Here is a 20,544-nt window from a genome sequence, read left to right as displayed (position 1 = left end):
TCTCTAGGCTTAATTTTGGAAAGTTTATACTGCTAAGTCTTTAGTTCTTAATTAATTCCTGTTCCCCTTTTAACCTTCATTCCTTTGTAGGTAATGTGTATTTTTTAAAATCTGGCTACTTTTAAGATACTCTCTTTATCACTCATTTTCAGCAATTTGATTGATATGTCCTGGTATCATTTTCTTTATATTTATTCTTTTTGAGATTCATCGAGAGGTTCTTGGATTTATGGGGTTAGAGTTTTTATCAAATTTGGAAAATACATGATTATTGTTGCATTAAAATTTTTTTTAATTCTACCAAATGTATAACAAACTAATACCGATCTTCCCGAAGTATTTTTAAAAATTGAAGAGGTGACAATTATCCCTAATGCATTGTACAAGGCCAACATTACTCTGTTACCAAAATCAGACATACACATAAGCCCAGCTCTTTTTTCATCTTTTAGCTCCCACTTATAAGTGTGAACATGTGGTATTTGGTTTTCTGTTCCTGCATCAATTTGATGAGGATAATAGCTTCCAACTGCATCCATGTCCCTGCAAAGGACATGATCTCGTTCCTTTTTATGGCTGCATGGTATTCCATGGTGTATATGTACCATATTTTCTTTATTCAGTCTGTCATTGATGGGCATTTAAGTTGATTCAATGTCTTTGCTATTGTGAATAGTGCTGTAGTGAACATAACGTGCATATCTTTATAATAGAATGATTTATACTATTTTGGGTATACGCTAAGTAATGGGATTGCTGGGTCAAATAGTGTTTCTGCCTCTACATCTTTGAGGAATCACCATGCTATCTTTCACAAGAGTTGAACTAACTTACACTCCCACCAACAGCGTATTAGCATTCTTTTTTTTTTTTTCTCTGCAATCTCGCCAGCATCTGTTGCTTTTTTACTTTTTAGTAATAGCCATTCTGAACTGGTGTAAGATGGTATCTCATTGTGGGTTTGTTTTGTTTTGTTTTTTGTTTTTTGTTTTTGAGACAGAGTCTCACTCTGTCACCCAGGCTGGAGTGCAGTGGTGTGATCTCAGCTCACTGCAACCTCCGCCTCCCGTGTTCAAGCAATTCTCCTGCCTCAGCCTCCCGAGTAGCTGGGACTACAGGCATGTGCTACCATGCCCGGCTAATTTTTTGTATATTTAGTAGAGAAGGGGTTTCGCCGTGTTAGCCAGGATGGTCTTGATCTCCTGTCCTCATGATCCGCCCAACTCGGCCTCCCAAAGTGTTGGGATTACAGGCTGAACCACTGTGCCCGGCCTCATTGTGGTTTTGATTTGGATTTTTCTAATGATCAGTGATGTTTAGCTTTTTTTCATATGATTGTTGGTCCCATGTATGTCTTCTTTTGTGAAGTGTCCATTCCTGTCCTTTGCCCACTTTTTAATGGGGTTGTTTGTATTTTGTAAATTTAAGTTCCTTCTAGATTCTGGATATTAGACCTTTGTCAGATGAATAGATTCCAAAATTTTTCTCCCATTCTGTTGGTAGTCTGTTCACTCTGACGATAGTTTCTTTTGCTTTGCAGAAGCTCTTTACTTTAATTAGATCCCATTTGTCAATTTTTGCTTTTGTTGTAATTGCTTTTGGTGTTTTTGTCAGGAAATCTTTGCCTATGCATATGTCCTGAATGCTATTGCCTAGATTTTCTTCTAGGGTTTTTATAGTTTTGGATTTTACATTTAAGTCTTTAATCCATCTTGAGTTAATTTTTGTATATGGTGTAAGGAAGGGGTCCAGTTTCAATTTTTTGTATGTGGCTAGCCAGGACTCTCAGCACTGTTTATTAAATAGGGAATCATTTCTCCCTTGCTTGTTTTTATCAAGTTTGTTGAAGATCAGATGGTTGTAAGTGTGTGGTCTTATTTCCGAGTTCTTTTTTCTGTTCCATTGGTCTATGTGTCTGGTCTTTTCCCAGTACCATGCTATTTTCATTACTGTAGCCTCGTAATGTAGTTTGAAGTTAAGTAGCGTGATGCCTCCAGCTTTGTTCTTTTTGCTTAGGATTGTCGGCTATTTGGGCTCTGTTTGGTTTCATATTAATTTTAAAATAGTTTTTACTAATTCTGTGTAGCATGTCAATGGTAGTTTAATGGGAATAGCATTGAATCTATAAATTACTTTGGGCATTATGACCATTTTCACAATATTGATTCTTTCTATCCATGAGCATGGAATGTTTTCCATTGGTTTGTGTCCTCTGTGATTTCTTTGAGCAGTGGTTTGTAGTTCTCCTTGTAGAGACTTTACACCTCTCTGGTTAGGTGTATTCTTAGGTATTTTATTCTTTTGTAGCAGATGTGAATGGGAGTTCATTCATGATTTGGCTCACTGCTTGCCTGTTGTTTGTATCCAGGAATGCTAGTGATTTTTGAACATTGATTTTCTATCTCGAGAATTTGCTGAAATTGCTTATCAGCTTAAGAAACTTTTTGGCCGAAACTATGGGGTTTTCTAGATATAGAATCATGTTATTTACAAAGATAATTTGACTTCCTCTCTTTGTATCTGAATAGTCTTTTTTTCTTTCTCTTGCCTGATTGCCTTTGCCGGAACTTCCAATACTATGTTGAATAGGAGTGGTGAGTCCTTGTCTTGTGTCAGTTTTCAAGGGGAATACTTCCAGCTTTTGCCTATTCAGTATGATATTGGCTGTGGGTTTGTCATATATGGCTTTTACATTTGTTTTGTTTTTACTGACACATTATAATTGTACATATTTATCAGGTACAGAGTGAAGTTTCAGTACATGTATACTTGTGTAATGACCAAATCAGGGTATTTAGCATATCAATCACCTTATACATTTTTCATTTCTTTGTTATGAGAACATTGAAAACGCTCTATGCTAGCGATTTTGGAATATACAATGCAATATCATTAACTGTAGTCATGCTACTGTACAACAGAACACATAACTTATTTCTTCTATCTAACTGTAACTTTGTACCCATTGACTAATCTCTCCCCATCCTCCTCTTACCCTACTCTCTTCTGCCTCTGGTCACCACTTCCCTACACTCTACTTCTATGAGATCAACTTTTTTAGATTTCACATATGAGTAAGATCATACAGTATTTGTTTTTCTGTTCCTGTCTTATTTCACTTAACATAACATCCTCTAGATTAATCCATATTACCATAAATAAGATTTCCTTCTTTTTTTATGGCCAAATAGCATTCCATTGTGTATATTTGTGACATTTTCTTTATTCATCTCTTGATGAACACTTAGACTGATTCCATATCTTGGCTATTGTGAATAGTGCTGCAATAAACATGAGAGTGCGGATATCTCTTTGACATACTGATTTCATTTCCTTTGAATATATGCACAATAGTGAGCTTGCTGGATCACATGATAGTTCTAGTTTTAATTTTTTGAGGAAACTTCATACTGTTTTCCATAATGGCTGTCCTAATTTACCACCAAAAGTGTATGAGAGTTCTCTTTTCTCTACATCTATACTAGCATTTGTCATTTTTTGGTATTTTGAGAAAACCCATTCTAATTGGGGCAAGGTGCTATCTCATTGTGACTTTTATTTCTATTTCTCTGATGATTAGTGATGTTAAGCATATTTTCATATACCTGTCGGCCATTTCAGAAATGTTTATTTAGGTCTTTTGCTCATTTTTAAATCCAGTTACAGTCATGCATCACTTAAGGGTTGGAATACATTCTGAAAAATGCATTGTAACGCAATGTTGTTATTGTGTGAACATCACAGAATGTACTTACACAGACCTACACTGTATAGCTTATTGCTCCTAGGCTAGAAACCTGTATAGTACATTACTGTACTGAATACTATAGACAATTGTAACATGATGGTAAATATCTGTGTATCTAAGCATATTTAACCATAGAAAAGGCACAAAAAATACAATATGGTGATCTTACTGAATCACTTTTACATATGCTATCATTGACCAAAATTTTTCTTTAACTTTTATTTTAAGTTCAGGGGTACAAGTGCAGGTTTGTCCTATAGGTAAACTTGTGTCTTGGGGGTTTGTTGTACAGATTATTTCTTCACCCAGTTATTAGGCCTAATATCCATTAGTTGTTTTTCCTGATCCTCTCCCTCCTCCCACCTTCCACCCTTCAATAGGCCCCAGTGTGTTTTGTTCCCCTCTATGTGTCCATGTGCTCTCATCCTTTAGTTCCTACTTATAACTGAGGACATGCTGTATTTGGTTTTCTGTTCCTGCATTAGTTTGCTAAGGATAATGGTCCCTAGCTCCATCCATGTCCCTGCAAAGGACATGATCTTGTTGTTTTTTATGGCTGTATAGTATTCCATGGTGTATATGTACCACATTTTCTTTATCCATTCTATCATTAATGAACATTTAGGTTGATTCCATGTCTTTGCTATTGTGAATAGTGCTTCAGTGAACATATGTGCGCCGTGTCTTTATAAGAGAATAATTTATATTACTTTGGGTATATACCCAGTAATGGGATTGCTGGGTTGAATAGTATTTCTGTCTTTAGGTCTTTGAGGAATTGCCACACCTTCTTCCACAATGGCTGAATTAATTTACACTCCCACCAACAGTATAAAGCTTTCCTTTTTCTCTACAACCTCACCAGCATCTGTTATTTTTTTTACTTTTTAATAATAGCATTTTGACTGGTCTGAGATGGTATCTCATTGTGGTTTTAATTTCCATTTCTTTAATGCTCAGTGATGTTGAGCCTTTTTTCATATGATCATTGATTGGCTGGATGTATCTTATTTTGAGAAGTTTCCGTCCATGTCCTTTGCCCACTTTTTAATGAGGTTGTTTATTTTCTTGTAAATTTGTTTAAGTTCCTTATAGATGCTGGATATTAGACCTTTATCAGATACATAATTTGCAAAAATTTTCTCCCGTTCTGTAGGTTGTCTATTTACTCTGTTGATAGTTACTTTTGCTGTACTGAAGCTCTTTAGTTTACTTAGATCCCATTTATCATTGACCAAAATGTTATGTGGAACATGACTGTATTTGTTTTTTTGCTATTGAGTTGTTTGGGTTTCTTTTGTATTCTGTATATTAACCCTTTATCAGATGTATACTCTGCAAATATTTTCTCCCATTCTGTATGTCGTCTCTTTACTTTGTTAACTGTTGACTTTGCTGTGCAGAAGTTTTTAGTCTGATGTAATCCCATTTATCAATTTTTACCTCTGTTGCCTATGCTTTTCAGATGTTATCAAAAAAAATCTTTGCCTAGGTCAACATCATGAAGGGATTTCCCTATGTTTTATTCTAGTAATTTGATCGTTTGGGTTGATTTAAGCTGCTAGTCAATATTGATTTGATTTTTGTAGAGAGATGGGTTGTAGTTTCATTCTTCTACATGTGGATATCCAGTTTTCCCAGAACCATTTTTTGAAGAGACTATTCTTTCCCCAATGTGTATTCATGGCATGTTTTTTGAAAATCAATTGGCTTTAAGTGCCTGGATTTATTTCTGTGTTCTCTCTTCTGTTCCATTGGTCTATGTGTCTATTTTAATGCCAGTACCACGCTGTTTTGGTTACTATAGCTTTGTAGTTTATCTTGAAGTCAGCTAGTATGATGCCTTCAGCTTTGTTCTTTTTACTCAAAATTGCTTTGGCTATTCAAGATGTTTTGTGGTTTCATATGAATTTAGGATTTCTTTCTATTTCTTTGAAAAAATATCATTGGAATTTTGATAAGGATTTCATTGAATCTGTAGATCCTTTAGGAGTAGTGCAGAATTTTAATATTAATTCTTCTAATCAATGAACTAAAGATATCTTTATCAATTTACTGTGTCCTCTTCAACTTCATCATCAACGTTTTATAATTTCTATTGTAGAAATTTTTCACCTTCTTGGTTAAATTTATTCCTAAGTATCTTTTTTCTTGTAACTGTTGTAAATGGGATTGCTTTTTTGGTTTATTTTTCAGACAGTTTGTTATTGGCACATAGAAGTGCTACTGATTTTTGTATGTTGATTTTGTATCTTGCCACTTTACTAATTTTGTTTATTAGTTCCAATAGTTTTATGGTGGAGTCTTTAGGGTTTTTTATATAGAAAATTATGTTATATGAAAACAGGGACAGTTTGAGTTCCTGCGTTTCCATTTGGATATCCTTTATTTCTTTCTCTTGCCTAATTGCTCTGGGTAGGACTTTAAGTATTATGTTGAATGAAAGTGTTGAAAGTGGGCATGCTTGTCTTGTTCCAGATCTTAGAAGAGAAGCTTTCAACTTCTCCTTGTTCAGTATGATGTTAGCTGTGGAATTATCATATTTGGCCTTTATTGTGTTAAGGTATGTTCCTTCTATACCTAATTTGTTGAGAGATTTTAACCTGAAGGAATTTTAAATTTTATCAAATGTTTTTTTTTTTTTTTGCATCCATTTTGTCATTGATTCTATTAATGTGATGTATCATGCTTATTGATTTGCATATGATGAATCATCCTTCCCTCTCCCAGTTGATCATGGTGAACTCTCTTTTTAATTTGCTGTTGAATTTGGCTTGCTTGTATTTTGTTGAGGATTTTTGCACCTCTATTCATCAGGGAGATGGCCTGTAGTTTTCTTTCTTTGTTGTGTCCTTGTCTTGTTTTTGTATCAGGGTAATGCTGGCCTCATAGAATGAATTTAGATGAATTATCTCCTCAGTTTTTTGGAATACTTTCAAAAGAATTGGTATTAATTATTCTTTAAATATTCAGTAGAATTCAGCAATGAAGCCATCAGGTCCCATGGTTTTCTGTGATCAGAAATTTTTTTTACTGATTGAATCTTGTTATTCATTATTCGTCTGTTCACATTTTCTATTATCAATTTTGGTAGGTTATATGTGTCCAGGAATTTATCCATTTCTTCTAGATTTTCTAATTTGATGTTCATAATTGTCTCTTATGATTCTCTGTATTGCTGTGGTATCAGGTGTAATGTCTTCTTTCTAATCTCTGATTTTATTTTTTTGTGTCTTATCTCTTTTTTCTTTGTCTAGCTAAAGGTTTGTCAATTTGCTTTATCTTTTTAAAAATAATTCTTTGTTTCATTGATGTTTTGTATTTTTTAGTCTCTATTTCACTTATTTCTGCCCTGATCTTTATTATTCCCTTCATTCTTAATTTTAAATTTAGCTTGTTCTTGTTTTTTCTTTCTTTAGTTCCTTGAGGTACAATGTTAGGTTGTTTATCTGATATCTTTCTATTTTTTTGATGTAGGCATTTATTGCTATAAACTTCCCTCTTAGAACTGCTGTTGCTATATCCCGTAGATTGACGTGTGTTATGTTTCCATTTTCATTTGTTTCAAGAAATTTTAAATTTTCATTTTAAATGTTTTGATTGGTCCATTGGTTGTTCTAGGAGCATGTTGTTTAATTTCCATGTATTTCTATGATTTCTAAAATTCTTCCTGTTATCAATTTCTAATTATATTCCATTGTGATCAGAAAAATAATACATTTTTGATTTTTAAAAATTTGTTGAGACTTGTTTTGTGGCCTAACTTATAATCTATCCTGGAGAAAATTCAATGTACCTTTGAGAAAAATGTGTATTCTGTAGGTTGCTGGTGGGTGAAATGTTCTGCAAGTGTCTGTTAGGTCCATTTGGTCTAGAGTGCAGTATAAATCCAGTGGTTTTTTTGCTGATTTTCTGTTTGGATGATCTATCTATTGCTGAAAGTAGGGTGTTGAACTCTTCTACTATTATTGTATTGCAGTCTGTACTACTCTTTAGATGTTATAACATTTTGCTTTATATATGCTCCAGTGTTGGGTGCATATCTATTTAGAATTGTTATAATTGGTTGCTAATTGACCCCTTTATTATAGATTTACCTTTTTTGTCTCTTTCAATTTTCAAGTTATCCGTTATCTAAGTATAGCTATTCTTGTAGCCTTTTGGTTTCCATTTGCATTGAATATCATTTGCATTGAATATCATTTTTCATCCCTTTGCTTTCAGTCTATGTGTGTCCTTATAGGTAAAGTAAATCTCTTGTAGGTAACATATAGTTGGGTTTTGTTTTCTACCCATTCAGCCACTCTATATCTTTTAATTGGAAAATTTAATTCATTTACATTCAAGGTTATTATTGATAGGTAAGAACTTACTCTTGACATTTTGTTAAATTATTTTCTGGTTGTTTTATATTTCCTTTGTTCCTTTTTCCCTCTCTTATAGTTTACCTGTGTGGTTTGGTGATTTTTTTTTTTTTTTTTGTAGTGATAAACTTTGATTTTTTTTCCTTTTCATTGTGTATCTGCTGTAATTTTTGTGTGTGTGTGTGTGTGTGGCTACCATGGGGGCTTACATTTTAAAAACTGTGTAGTTATAATAGATAATTTAAGTGATAATAACTTAACTTTGGCTGCATACAAATATTCTAGACCTATCTTCTACCTCCCAAATTTGTTTATTTTTTATTTGTATTTTTGAGACAGAGTCTTGCTTTGTTGTCCAGGCTAGAGTGCAATGGTGTAATCTTGGCTCATTGCAACCTCCGCCTCCCAGGTTCAAGCAATTCTCCCGCCTCAGCCTCCTGAAAACCTGGGACTGCAGCCACGCACCACCACACCCAGCTAATTTTTGTATTTTTAGTAGAGATGGGGTTTCGCCGTTTTGGCCAGGCTGGTCTCAAACTCCTGACCTCAGGTGATCCCCCACCTTGGCCTCCCAAAGTTTTGGGATTGTAGGCATGAGCCACTGCACCTGGCCTCCCCCACCAAATTTATAACTTTGTTGCTTAATTTGTATCTTTTCATATTGTGTACGTATTTTAACAACCTGTTGTAGCTATAGTAATCATTGACCAGTTTGACTTTTAATCTTCAAACTAGACAACTGAAAGTTTATATACCACCATTACAGTAATGGAGTATTCTAAATTTGATAATAAATTTACTTCTTCCAGTGAGATTATGCTTTCATTTTTTTCATGCTAGTAATTATTTTCCTAATATATCCAGTTGAAGCACTCTCTCTAACATTTCTTATATGGTTGGTCTAGCAGTGATGGATTCTCTCAGCTCTCTCTTGCCTAGAAACGCTATTTTTTCTTCATTTCTGAAGTATAAATTTGCTGAGTAGAGTATTCCAGATAGACAGTCTCCCCCTCCCCACCTCACCTCTTTAAGCACTTTGAATTTATTATTTGGTTCTCTCTTGACCTGCATGGTTTTTGCCGAGAAATCTGCTGATAGTCTAGTGGGGATTCCCTTATATGTAACTTGATTCTCTTCTCTCACTGCTTTTGGAATTCTGTTTTTAACTTTTGAGGATTTGATTATAATGTGCTTTGGAGAGAACCTCTTTGGGTTGAATCTGTTTGGGATCCTTTGTGCTTCATGAAGCTGGATGTACATATCTTTCCAAAGACTTGGGAAGTTTTAAACTATATTTTTAAGTAACCTTTCTGTGTCTCTCTTCATCTTTTGTCCTATGGAAATCCCATAATGCAAATATTTGTTTGCTTAGTTGGTGTTCCAGAAGTCCAACTGGCTTTGGTTGTTCTTTTCATTCTTTTTTCTTTTTGATCTCTGACTAGGTTATTTGGAAAGACCTGCCTTTAAGTTCACAAATTTTTGTCTTCTGCTTAATTTAGTCTGCTGTTGAAGCTCTGAATTGTATTTCTTCATTTTGTTAAATTTTTTAGTTCCAAAATTTCTGTTTGGTTCTTTTTATTTTTATTATTTTTGTTTTTTTTGACAGTACCACAAAGGCTCTCCATTCGTCTGAATGAAGATGCCAATAAAGGACTTTTACTGTGGGTTTGTTTGCTGCATTCAAATTACACAATGTAAGGAGTAAAGTGTACAACACATAAAACCCCCAGCATCAAACAAACAAGCAAAACAAAACACCGGCACTACACATTTCCTCTAAATTCACAGTACAACAGCCAGTTATGGAAATGATGTGGTAGGGAATAAACAATGGCATATTTTCTTCACATCAGTCATTAATATTTATTCCCCTGTGAAGTTCATTGTTCTAATTTCCATTATTCAAAGGGGAAGTTCTATCCTTGAGGACACCCAAAAGTATGCTATTACATGGCAGCATCAGCAGCATCCTCAGCATTGGAAGAAAAAGCCACGCAGCTCGTTCTCTGCACAAAGTTGTTGCTCCATAAATAATATAACAATAGCATCATTTCACCATTATCACGTCTCCTGCAAGGGTCACCACATGCCTTGTCCAGTGAGATCCTGAGGTCCTGAGGTCAGTAGAATCATAGCTGAGCAGGGCATGGGCATTTCTAAGTGGGAAGGCATGACAGTATGAGAGAAGTTTCCAGCATTGCAGCCTTTTGCAGTTCACACAACACTTCAGATAAACTAGGTATAGTTACCCAGAAGAAATAAAGTTCAATTATTATAGCTTCTTCTTGCTCAATCATTACTTTTCAGAGCTGCTTCAACTCTTAAACTCCAAGAAGCTATAGAGGAGAAAAATGACTCTTATCTGTAGGATTTGAGATTCCAACCTTTCATTCACTTGGCAGATGGATCCTGAAAGCTGCTAGGTGTCAGGCTTTGCACCCTCCCTGTTTTTGAGAATTAGTCTGAAGGCTTTAGTAAGAGTAAATTGGGAGCTGAAGCACATATATTTACTTAACTTTATTTAACATTTTTCTTTTTTAAACCATAGATTCAGATCTGACAATTGCACATATCTGAGTATTTTTTTTCTTCTGGAGTTACAAAGCCTTCATCTGGGGTGGTGTAGGAATGAAATAGAAATTGCAAAAAGGCAAATTATTATATTTTCATTAGAAATTTAACTTTAGTCCTGTTTCTATCATAGGACAATTTTCACAAACACCAAAACGATTCTACAAAAAGTTATTTCTGGTCTTTCTGCTTTAGCAATTGGTAAAACTTCCACAAAATCTTAATCAGTAGAAAACCATGTAACGAGCATGTGTTTTTAACATGAAGCTATGACTAATTATTCGAGAATACTACTTTCAGTTAAACTTCATACAAAAGGACAAGAAGAAAAAAATATGAGAAAACAGACCCTTTTTCTGCTTAAATTCACAAATGGCAGAATCATAGTTGGCTGGAATAGAAACAGCAGGGTCCTTCAGAAACTTCAGAGTTTTTAAAAATGATTTCTCACTATTTTGCCGGGGCTGATGTCAAACTCCTGGGCTCAAGCGATCCTTCTGCTCCAGCCTCTCAAGTAGATGGTACTACACAGCATGTGCCGCTGTAACCCACTTAGATCTTCTGATTTAGCTATCAATAAAGGCTAAGAGCACTCAGTCATAAAATCCTTGAATAGACTTCTCATTCTCTGTGTTTCTCTCAATTCAAGGTAGCATGATGTCAACTCTGAAGTTGTTCCTGAGGATAAAGAGAGGGCGGATGACTAACGCTAGAGCATGACCCATAACACGGCAAAGTGAATGTGTATAGAGTATAAGGCAGCAGCTCTCTACCTCTGGTGGGCATCAGAAATATTTGCGTACCTTTCTAAACATGTGAGGGCTTGGACTTCACTCCCTACTTCCAAAGACGAAGCTCCAGGCAGATAGGTCTTGCCAAACTTCAGTCAGCAATTGTGATGTGTGTCACAGAGAACTAACTATTGGTACAATGTTTCTGCCAGGCATATGCACAACCTTTATTTTGCAAAACTGGAGATGATTTATCAATGGTGCATTTTACAAGATCACCACTGTAAGAATTCCTTTCTTTGTCTACCTTAGCTGCAGATTACCCACAACAGGCATGCATAAATGTCAATTCTCTTTATAACCTAAGGTGGAATTTTAAATGAGCTTTTGCTTTTCACACTTTGCTTCTTTTGTTTGTTTGTTTGTTTGTTTGTTTTGAGACAGAATCTCGCTCTGTCACCCAGGCTGGGGCGCAGTGGCCGGATCTCAGCTTACTGCAAGCTCCGCCTCCCGTGTTTACACCATTCTCCTGCCTCAGCCTCCCGAGTAGCTGGGACTACAGGCTCCCGCCACCTCACCCGGCTAGTTTTTTTGTATTTTTTAGTAGAGACGGGGTTTCATCGTGTTAGCCAGGATGGTCTCGATCTCCTGACCTCGTGATCCGCCCGTCTCGGCCTCCCAAAGTGCTGGGATTACAGGCTTAAGCCACCGCGCCCGGCCCACACTTTGCTTCTTTTATGTGGTAGAGCTAGACTGTACTTTTTGACTTCTTGTTTGTAGCTAGTTTCACTGAAAATTCTTCTGGTTTTTGTGTGCTGCTAATCTCTTTTTTAAAGATAAAGAGAATTGTACACTTTTTTTTTTTTTTTTTTTTAGAAAAAGACCATATAGAAAACATTCATCTTAGCAACTTCTGATACAAAGAAAAAAGAAAAAACCCTGATTTTAATTTACCACTGGTTTTTACTAAACTTTTAATCTTTAGTTTATGCAACAGGACCACAATTTCTTTTCCCAGTTATTAACACCCAGATTGTTTCAAACCCTAAAAGGAAAGTGCAAAACATCATGCTGTAGACTTTCTATGCCTTAGCTTCTGCAGTGTTTCTCTGTAAAGGGGCCAGGATGACCCCAACATTCCTGTCTTCACTCTCGGAGCTGTACAAATTATGCTTTTTGATGTATTCTTGGACAAGATCTAGTACAGTAATGGAGGCTCTGGCCCTTTCTAAGGGCTCTCCGGATTTTTGTGGATGAGGTATCATTAGTGATCCATTCATTCACCACATGAATTTTGCTCCAGTGTTTCCATAGCACATCAGATTCATAGATGAATTTCTGAGCAGCATTTCCAGCTTGAGTAATGCATGAGCCCATAGTCTGCCATGATTTGGGTGATGTCTTCACTCTTCCAGAAATTGGGAACACCAAAGGACTCCAGTAAATCTGCCCCACACAGCAGCTTAACCTTTGGTGTACCTTTTGTTTTTGGCTCTAGGGATTTCTTTTGACTAGAATTTTGTCTTTGTTCAGCTCATGGAATTCCTCTTCCATCCAGGCCTTTCCAGTGTAGGTGAGTTCTGCTGGTGATCATAGTTACTAGCCTCCAATTTATCTTGATTGTGTCTTAGCGTCTTGACAGTCTCTATCCACTCCTTCTGAAGACTTTTTCATGTATCAACTTCCACCGATTTGGAATTCTTGGTGGCAAGTTCTGCCATGATGACCTGCTGATGGGCAGGAATGAGTCCCTTCTTCTTGCATGCATCATCAATGGGAGAGATTATGCCTTTGACAACTCTATATCTTCCTGTTCAATTCATGCAGTCCTTGGCCAGTTCAAACAACCTGAGGTGCATGTTGGTGATGGGACTGAAGGAGCCACAAGCAAGAAGAACCACTTCAGTCTTCTCTGAATTTTCCATGGTAAGAACTTGAATTTGTTGATCTAAATGGAAAACTGTGACACCTCCCTTGTCGTTTTTACAAAGGAAATTCTTTGAACCTGAAGTGCCTTGCAAGGTAGGCGATTGGAACCATTTCGACTAGTGTGTCAACAGTCTTCTCTAAGGTGAACTAGAAAAATGGTTTCATATTCAAATTGTAACTCTTTTCCATGCTTCTGCATTTGACACCTTCCCTCAAGGCATGTTCGGATGCAGTTTTCCTCAAAGACCCTCTTGGCCTTGCTGGGAAAATCCTAAGAAAGGCTGTGGTAGGAGCAGTTGAAGGAAAAACTGCCCCCATCCATGGATGTCTCAGGCTGCTCAAGTGGAAGTTTGTTTGGTTCTTTTTAATGATAGCTATCTCTTTGTTCAATTTCTTATACAGATCATAAATTATTTTCCCAATGTATTTGAAATGTCTATCTGTGTTCTTTTGTATCTCTCTGAGTTTCCTTAAGATTCACAAATTTCTATTTCTTTGTGTTAAGTAACTGGAGAATCACTGTGCTCATTTGGTAGTGTCATGTTTCTTGTGTCCCTCTGTTGATATCTGTGCATCTCGTGGAAGAGTTGCCTCTTCCTATTTTATACAGTAGATTCCAGAGGGAAAGACTTTCACCTGAAGATGTATCCTAGGGAGTCAGCTGGGTAGAGTGCATTGGCTTTGGTTCTGGGTGAGGACAGTAGTGTAGTCTGTCTGAAGTTTCTGTAGTCATTGTCAGTGATGCCTATAAGTGCCCCTGTGACCTAGGCTGCTAGAGTTTGTGTGGCTAGTTTGCTGGTTCTGGCACTGCTTCCCTGTGGGCAAAGTGCCAGGCTGGTTCATGCAAGGGAGCATGGGATAGATCCACTGGCTCTGTGATTACTCTCCTGGGGGTAGGTTGCTAAGCTAGTTTGCACATGAAGGGATCAAAGGGATAATACCTACTTTTAAAATCTGAAGCAAGACATCCTAATGGTGTTGTAGAGTACCAAAGTGTAAATAAATAAGAAACAACATAGATTTGTCCTGAAAATATAGTTAGTTCTTCAAGTTAAAGCCTCATGTTTTTTCCTAAATCTTAAATAATAATTCCTAGAAAATACATAATATTTTTTTAACCATGCCTCAAATTATTGTTCAATTAAAAATATGTTTTTCCATAAACTTCTTTATCAAAATATAAACAAAGATACCCAGTCAGAGCCTAGGGTCATTCTGTCCCCTATGTGTGTAGTTCCTTCAAATATATGACTGTAGGTTCACAAACTGGATTATGATTTCATGCCAAGAGTAGGATGGTAGCATGGAAGAAACCCATGTTCTTCTAAGCATAATGCTGTGTATGTCACCAACAGGTCAGCTTTCCTTCTCCCCTTCCCCCGATGCAAAAGGGTGAACAGATTTATAAGAACTAGGGTTTATGTAGGTCATCAAGGGATACCCAAACCCTAGAGATTTCCTGATTATTTTATTAATTGAGGCAGCCAGTCAGAGCATGCTAGTTCCCATTATACCTCAACTTTTACAGAGAGGTCTAAAGTCTTATCATGTTGTGATTTTATATGTAAAAGGCATTAAAACATGGCATATGCCCTGGCAAACCCCCATCATAATGAAAAAATGTCATGACCAAAAAGGAATATTTGCTCCATGTATGCTATATTCAGAATGAATTTCCTACTGACAATCTTGTTGATTAAAATAAAAATAAAGCCATATACACATTTTCTCCTGATAATCCTCTCAATTAAAAAAATAATAAAAATGAAACCACATGATTTTCCAGTTTGAATGAAAAAGACTAAGTGGATGAGAAGTCCAAAATGCATCTGTATCTGGGAGGTCATACTCAATTCCATTCAGCATTATCAAAACCACTCTTCAGTGATGTCTATCTGATTTAGAAAAGTTTGTTTCACAAAATGAAATACTATTGGTAAGAGAATTTAATTAGCATTTATTTCCCTGCCTGATTTCTAAAAGGTGCTTGTATTTGTCTTAATTCATTGAAAGAGAGAGAAAAGGATTAATACTCAAATATTTCATCCCATATAATAATTCAAGAATTTACTTTAAAATTCAAGGCCAAACTTCAGATTTTTAAAGAAAATATATTTTGATGTGATAACCTGGAGCTCAATCCTTGAGGTAAAAAATGGATTTCACCAAAAGCAATACAATTTTTGCCTGAAATTCAGTGAAGGATCAATTTTCTATGGTCTTTTAGCCAAGAGACAAGGAAAAAAAATGAACTCGGTTCATTTTTTAAATTCTGGTTTAGTGTCAGAGAGCAGGCAATTGAAAGTTCTTTGTGAAAGTGATTTCTTTGTTTTCCCTAAGAGCTCTTGAATGTTCATACTGGAACATTAGTGACCTTGTTTATACCAACGTTGTATCAGCCACCATCAACTGCCTTCTGTGCTACAATAGATATGCTCCAGTACTTGTAGGTCCAAAGTTTCTAGGGCCTATCAACACAATTTCTTTAACATCAAGAGGCTGGTAGTTACGGCAAAAGAGACTTTCTGCAGAACTCTCACTGAACCCAGCATAATTCCTAGCACATCCAGCCCATACTGTAGTCCAAAGTGCACTGTTAAGTAATTACAGAATATAAATTATTTTGTGGCAGTTTTAGTGAATTATTTTTATAGTGCTGAGGTTTGGAAATTCCAGACGATGTTGTGCAGTCTCAACAAACTATGTAATAGACAACTGGCAAGGATGCATAATCCGTGAGTATATTTTTTTAAGAAAGGCCAAGTTATTCTTTTACCCTCTTTTCTTTAGAAAAAATGTCAAATGCTTTGATTAACTGATAGGTTACCAGGTAGTCTGAAGAACAGTTTCCCAGAATGGCCCACATTCCCTTCTACCACATAGTACATAAAATTTTTATTTCTATAAAGTAAGCATAAAGATTAGGCTGATTTGGGTTTTTTTTCTCATTAACACATTCTAAAACTGAAAATCAAGTCACATATATTTTTATTTATTTTCTCTCCATCATAAATAAATTGCTCAGAGTGCAGATACAGAACTGTAACAATCCAAATCAGGACAGCTCTCTTTTTGCTCCCCTTCCACATCTCCCTCTTTTCTCCCTTTCTCCCTTTGCTATCATGCTATATGATCTGAACTCCTAGGGTATGAAATATAGATGAGAAACTAATATATATAAACCTCAAAAGTAAATTATAGAACAGTTTTATAACACTGAGTTAAATAAGATGAAGAAGGGAAAATATGTCCTTATAATTAAAATAAAAACCCTGATGATACCTATTGCTGAAATAAGGAATGCCTTCTCAAAGATTTGGAACTAAGATTTACATGGGAAAGGGGAGTGAAATAACTCTGGGGAAATCACAATGGCCTTTGTTATAGTTTTTCATTCCTTTAAAGGTTACAGAATGATTCATATTTTCTATTTCTTCATGTGTCAGTTTTGGTAAATTGTTTTTTATGGGAATTTATCCATTTTATTAAAAATTTCAAATTTAGAGACATGAAGTTAATATCTTTAAATAATATAATTTTAAAATATCTATAGATTCTGTGATAATAGACTCCTTTTTAATTTGTGATTCTTCATTTCCTTGATCAACCTTACCAATGGTTTATCAATTTTATTAGTCTTTTCAAATAATCCATTTGGCGGTTCCAAGATGGCCACATAGGAACAGCTCCAGTCTACAGCTCCCAGTGTGAGCAACACAGAAAACGGTGATTTCTGCATTTCCAACTGAGGTACTGGGTTCATCTCACTGGGGCTTGTCAGACAGTGGGTGCAGGACAGTGGGTGCAGCCCACCGAGCGTGAACTGAAGCAGGGCGAGGCATCGACTCACTCGGGAAGTGCAAGGGGTCAGGGAATTCCCTTTCCTAGCCAAGGGAAGCTGTGATGGACAGCACCTGGAAAACTGGGTCACTCCCACCCTAATACTGTGCTTTTCCAACGGTCTTAGCAAATAGCACACCAGGAGATTATATCCTGCGCCTGGCTCGGAGGGTCCCACGTCAATGTTGTGTTGCTCATTGCTAGCACAGCAGTCTGAGATGGAACTGCAAGGCAGCAGCCAGGCTGGGGGAGGGGTGCCTGCCATTGCTGAGGCTTGAGTAGGTAAACAAAGCAGCAGGGAAGCTCGAACTGGGTGGAGCCCACCACAGCTCAAGGAGGCCTGCCTGCCTCTGTAGACTCTACCTCTGGGGGCAGGGCATAGCTGAACAAAAGGCAGCAGAAACCTCTGCAGACTTAAATGTCCTTGTCTGACAGCTTTGAAGAGAATAGTGGTTCTCCCAGCATGGAGTTTGAGATCCGAGAATGGACAGACTGCCTTCTCAAGTGGGTCCCTGATCCCCAAGTAGCCTAACTGGAAGGCACCCCCAGTAGGGGCAGACTGACACCTCACACGGCCGGGCAACCCTCTGAGATGAAGCTTCCAGAGGAACGATCAGGCAGCCACATTTGCTATTCAGCAATATTTGCTGTTCTGCTGCCTCCTCTGCTGATACCCAGGCAAACAGGGTCTGGAGTGGACCTACAGCAAACTTCAACAGACCTGCAGCTGAGGGTCCTGACGATTAGAAGGAAAACTAACCAACAGAAAGGACATCCACACCAAAACCCCATCTGTACATCGCCATCATCAAAGACCAAAGGTAGATAAAAGACAAAGATGGGGAAAAAACAGAGCAGAAAAGCTGAAAATTCTAAAAATCAGAGTGCCTCTCCCCCTCCAAAGGAACGCAGCTCCTCGCCAGCAATGGAACAAAGCTGGATGGAGAATGACTTTGATGAGTTGAGAGAAGAAGACTTCAGACGATCAAACTTCTCCAAGCTAAAGGAGGAAGTTCGAACCCATTGCATAAATGACCTGATGGAGCTGAAAACCATGGCACAAGAAGTACATGACGAATGCACAAGCTTCAGTAGCCGATTTGATCAACTGAAAGAAAGGGTATCAGTGATTGAAGATCAAATGAATGAAATGAAGTGAGAAGTTTAGAGAAAAAAGAGTAAAAAGAAATGAACAAAGCCTCCAAGAAATATGAGACTATGTGAAAAGACCAAATCTACGTCTGATTGGTGAACCTGAAAGTGACAGGGAGAATGGAACCAAGTTGGAACACACCCTGCAGGATATTATCCAGGAGAACTTCCCCAACCTAGCAAGGCAGGCCAACAATCAAATTCAGGAAATACAGAGAACACCACAAAGATACTCCCTGAGAAGAGCAACTCCAAGACACATAATTATCAGATTCACCAAAGTTGAAATGAAGGAAAAATGTTTAGGGCAGCCAGAGAGAAAGGTTGGGTTACCCACAAAGGGAAGCTCATTAGACTAACAGCGGATCTCTCGGCAGAAACTCTACAAGCCAGAAGATAGTGGGGGCCAATATTCAACATTCTTAAAGAAAAGAATTTTAAACTCAGAATTTTATATCTAGCCAAACTAAGCTTCATAAGTGAAGGAGAAATAAAATCCTTTACAGACAAGCAAATGCTGAGAGATTTTGTCACCACGAGTTCTGCCCTACAACAGTTCCTGAGGAAGCACTAAACATGGAAAGGAACAACTGGTACCAACCACTGCAAAAACATGCCAAATTGTAAAGACCATTGATGCTAGGAAGAAATTGCATCAACTAACGAGCAAAATAACCAGCTAATATCATAATGACAGGATCAAATTCACACATAGCAATATTAACCTTAAATGTAAATGGGCTGAATGCTCCAATTAGAAGACACAGACTGGCAAATTGGATAAAGAGTCAAGACCCATCAGTGTGCTGTATTCAGGAGACCCATCTTATGTGCAGAGACACACATAGGCTCAAAATAAAGGGATGGAGGAAGATCTACCAAGCAAATGGAAAAAAAAAGGTGGCAGGGGTTGCAATCCTAGTCTCTGTTAAAACAGACTTTAAACCAACAAAGATCAGAAGAGACAAAGAAGGCCATTACATAATGGTAAAGGGATCAATTCAACAAGAAGAGCTAACTATCCTAAATATATATGCACCCAATACAGGAGCACCCAGATTCATAAAGCAAGTCCTTAGAGACTTACAAAGAGACTTAGACTCCCACACAATAATAATGAGAGACTTTAACACCCCACTGTCAACATTAGACAGATCAATGAGACAGAAAGTTAAAAAGGACATCCAGGAATTGAACTTAGCTCTGTACCAAGCAGACCTAATAGACATCTACAGAACTCTCCATCCCAAATCAACAGAATATACATTCTTCTCAGCACCACATTGCACTTATTTCAAAATTGACCACATAGTTGGAAGTAAAGCACTCTTCAGCAAATGTAAAAGAATAGAAATTATAACAAACTGTCTCTCAGACCACAGTGCAATCAAACTAGAACTCAGGATTAAGAAACTCACTAAAAACCACTCAACTACATGGAAACTGAACAACCTGCTCCTGAATGACTACTGGGTACATAACAAAATGAAGGCAGAAATAAAGATGTTCTTTGAAACCAATGAGAACAAAGACACAACATACCAGAATCTCTGGGACACATTTAAAGCAGTGTGTAGAGGGAAATTTACACCACTAAATGCCCACAAGAGAAAGTAGGAAAGATCTAAAATTGACATGCTAACATCACAATTAAAAGAACTAGAGAAGCAAGAGCAAACACATTCAAAGCTAGCAGAAGGCAAGAAATAACTAAGATCAGAGCAGAACTGAAGGAGATAGAGACACAAAAAACCCTTCAAAAAATCAATGAATCCAGGAGCTGGTTTTTTGAAAAGATCAACAAAATTGATAGACTGCTGGCAAGATGAATAAAGAAGAAAAGAGAGAAGAATCAAATAGACTCAATAAAAAATGATAAAGAGGATATCACCACCCATCCAACAGAAATACAAACTATCATCAGAGAATACTATAAACATCTCCATGCAAATAAGCTAGAAAATCTAGAGAAATGGATAAATTCCTGGACACATACACCCTCCCAAGACTAAACCAGGAAGAAGTTGAATCCCTGAACAGACCAAAAACAGGCTCTGAAATTGAGGCAATAATTAATAGTCTACCAACCAAAAAAAGTCTGGGACCAGACAGATTCACAGTCGAATTCTACCAGAGGTACAAGGAGGCGCTGGTACCATTCCTTCTGAAACTATTCCAATCAATAGAAAAAGAGGGAATCCTCACTAAC

At 36.9% G+C, this 20,544-nt stretch overlaps 1 protein-coding gene and 1 pseudogene across 1 annotated transcript in view; both read right to left on the bottom strand.

The window, feature by feature from the left end:
• The window catches only part of TSHR (thyroid stimulating hormone receptor), a 184,633-nt gene that overhangs the window by 89,532 nt on the left and 74,557 nt on the right, over positions 1-20,544 (bottom strand). The window lies entirely within an intron of this gene.
• Positions 12,497-13,339, bottom strand: LOC104663333 (annotated as a pseudogene).

This window comes from Rhinopithecus roxellana, chromosome 5 (genome assembly GCF_007565055.1).
Source record: "Rhinopithecus roxellana isolate Shanxi Qingling chromosome 5, ASM756505v1, whole genome shotgun sequence".
NCBI classification, from domain to species: Eukaryota; Metazoa; Chordata; class Mammalia; order Primates; family Cercopithecidae; genus Rhinopithecus; species Rhinopithecus roxellana.
Note: the sequence above shows the minus strand (reverse complement) of the source record. Positions and strands in the feature narration are given on the sequence as shown.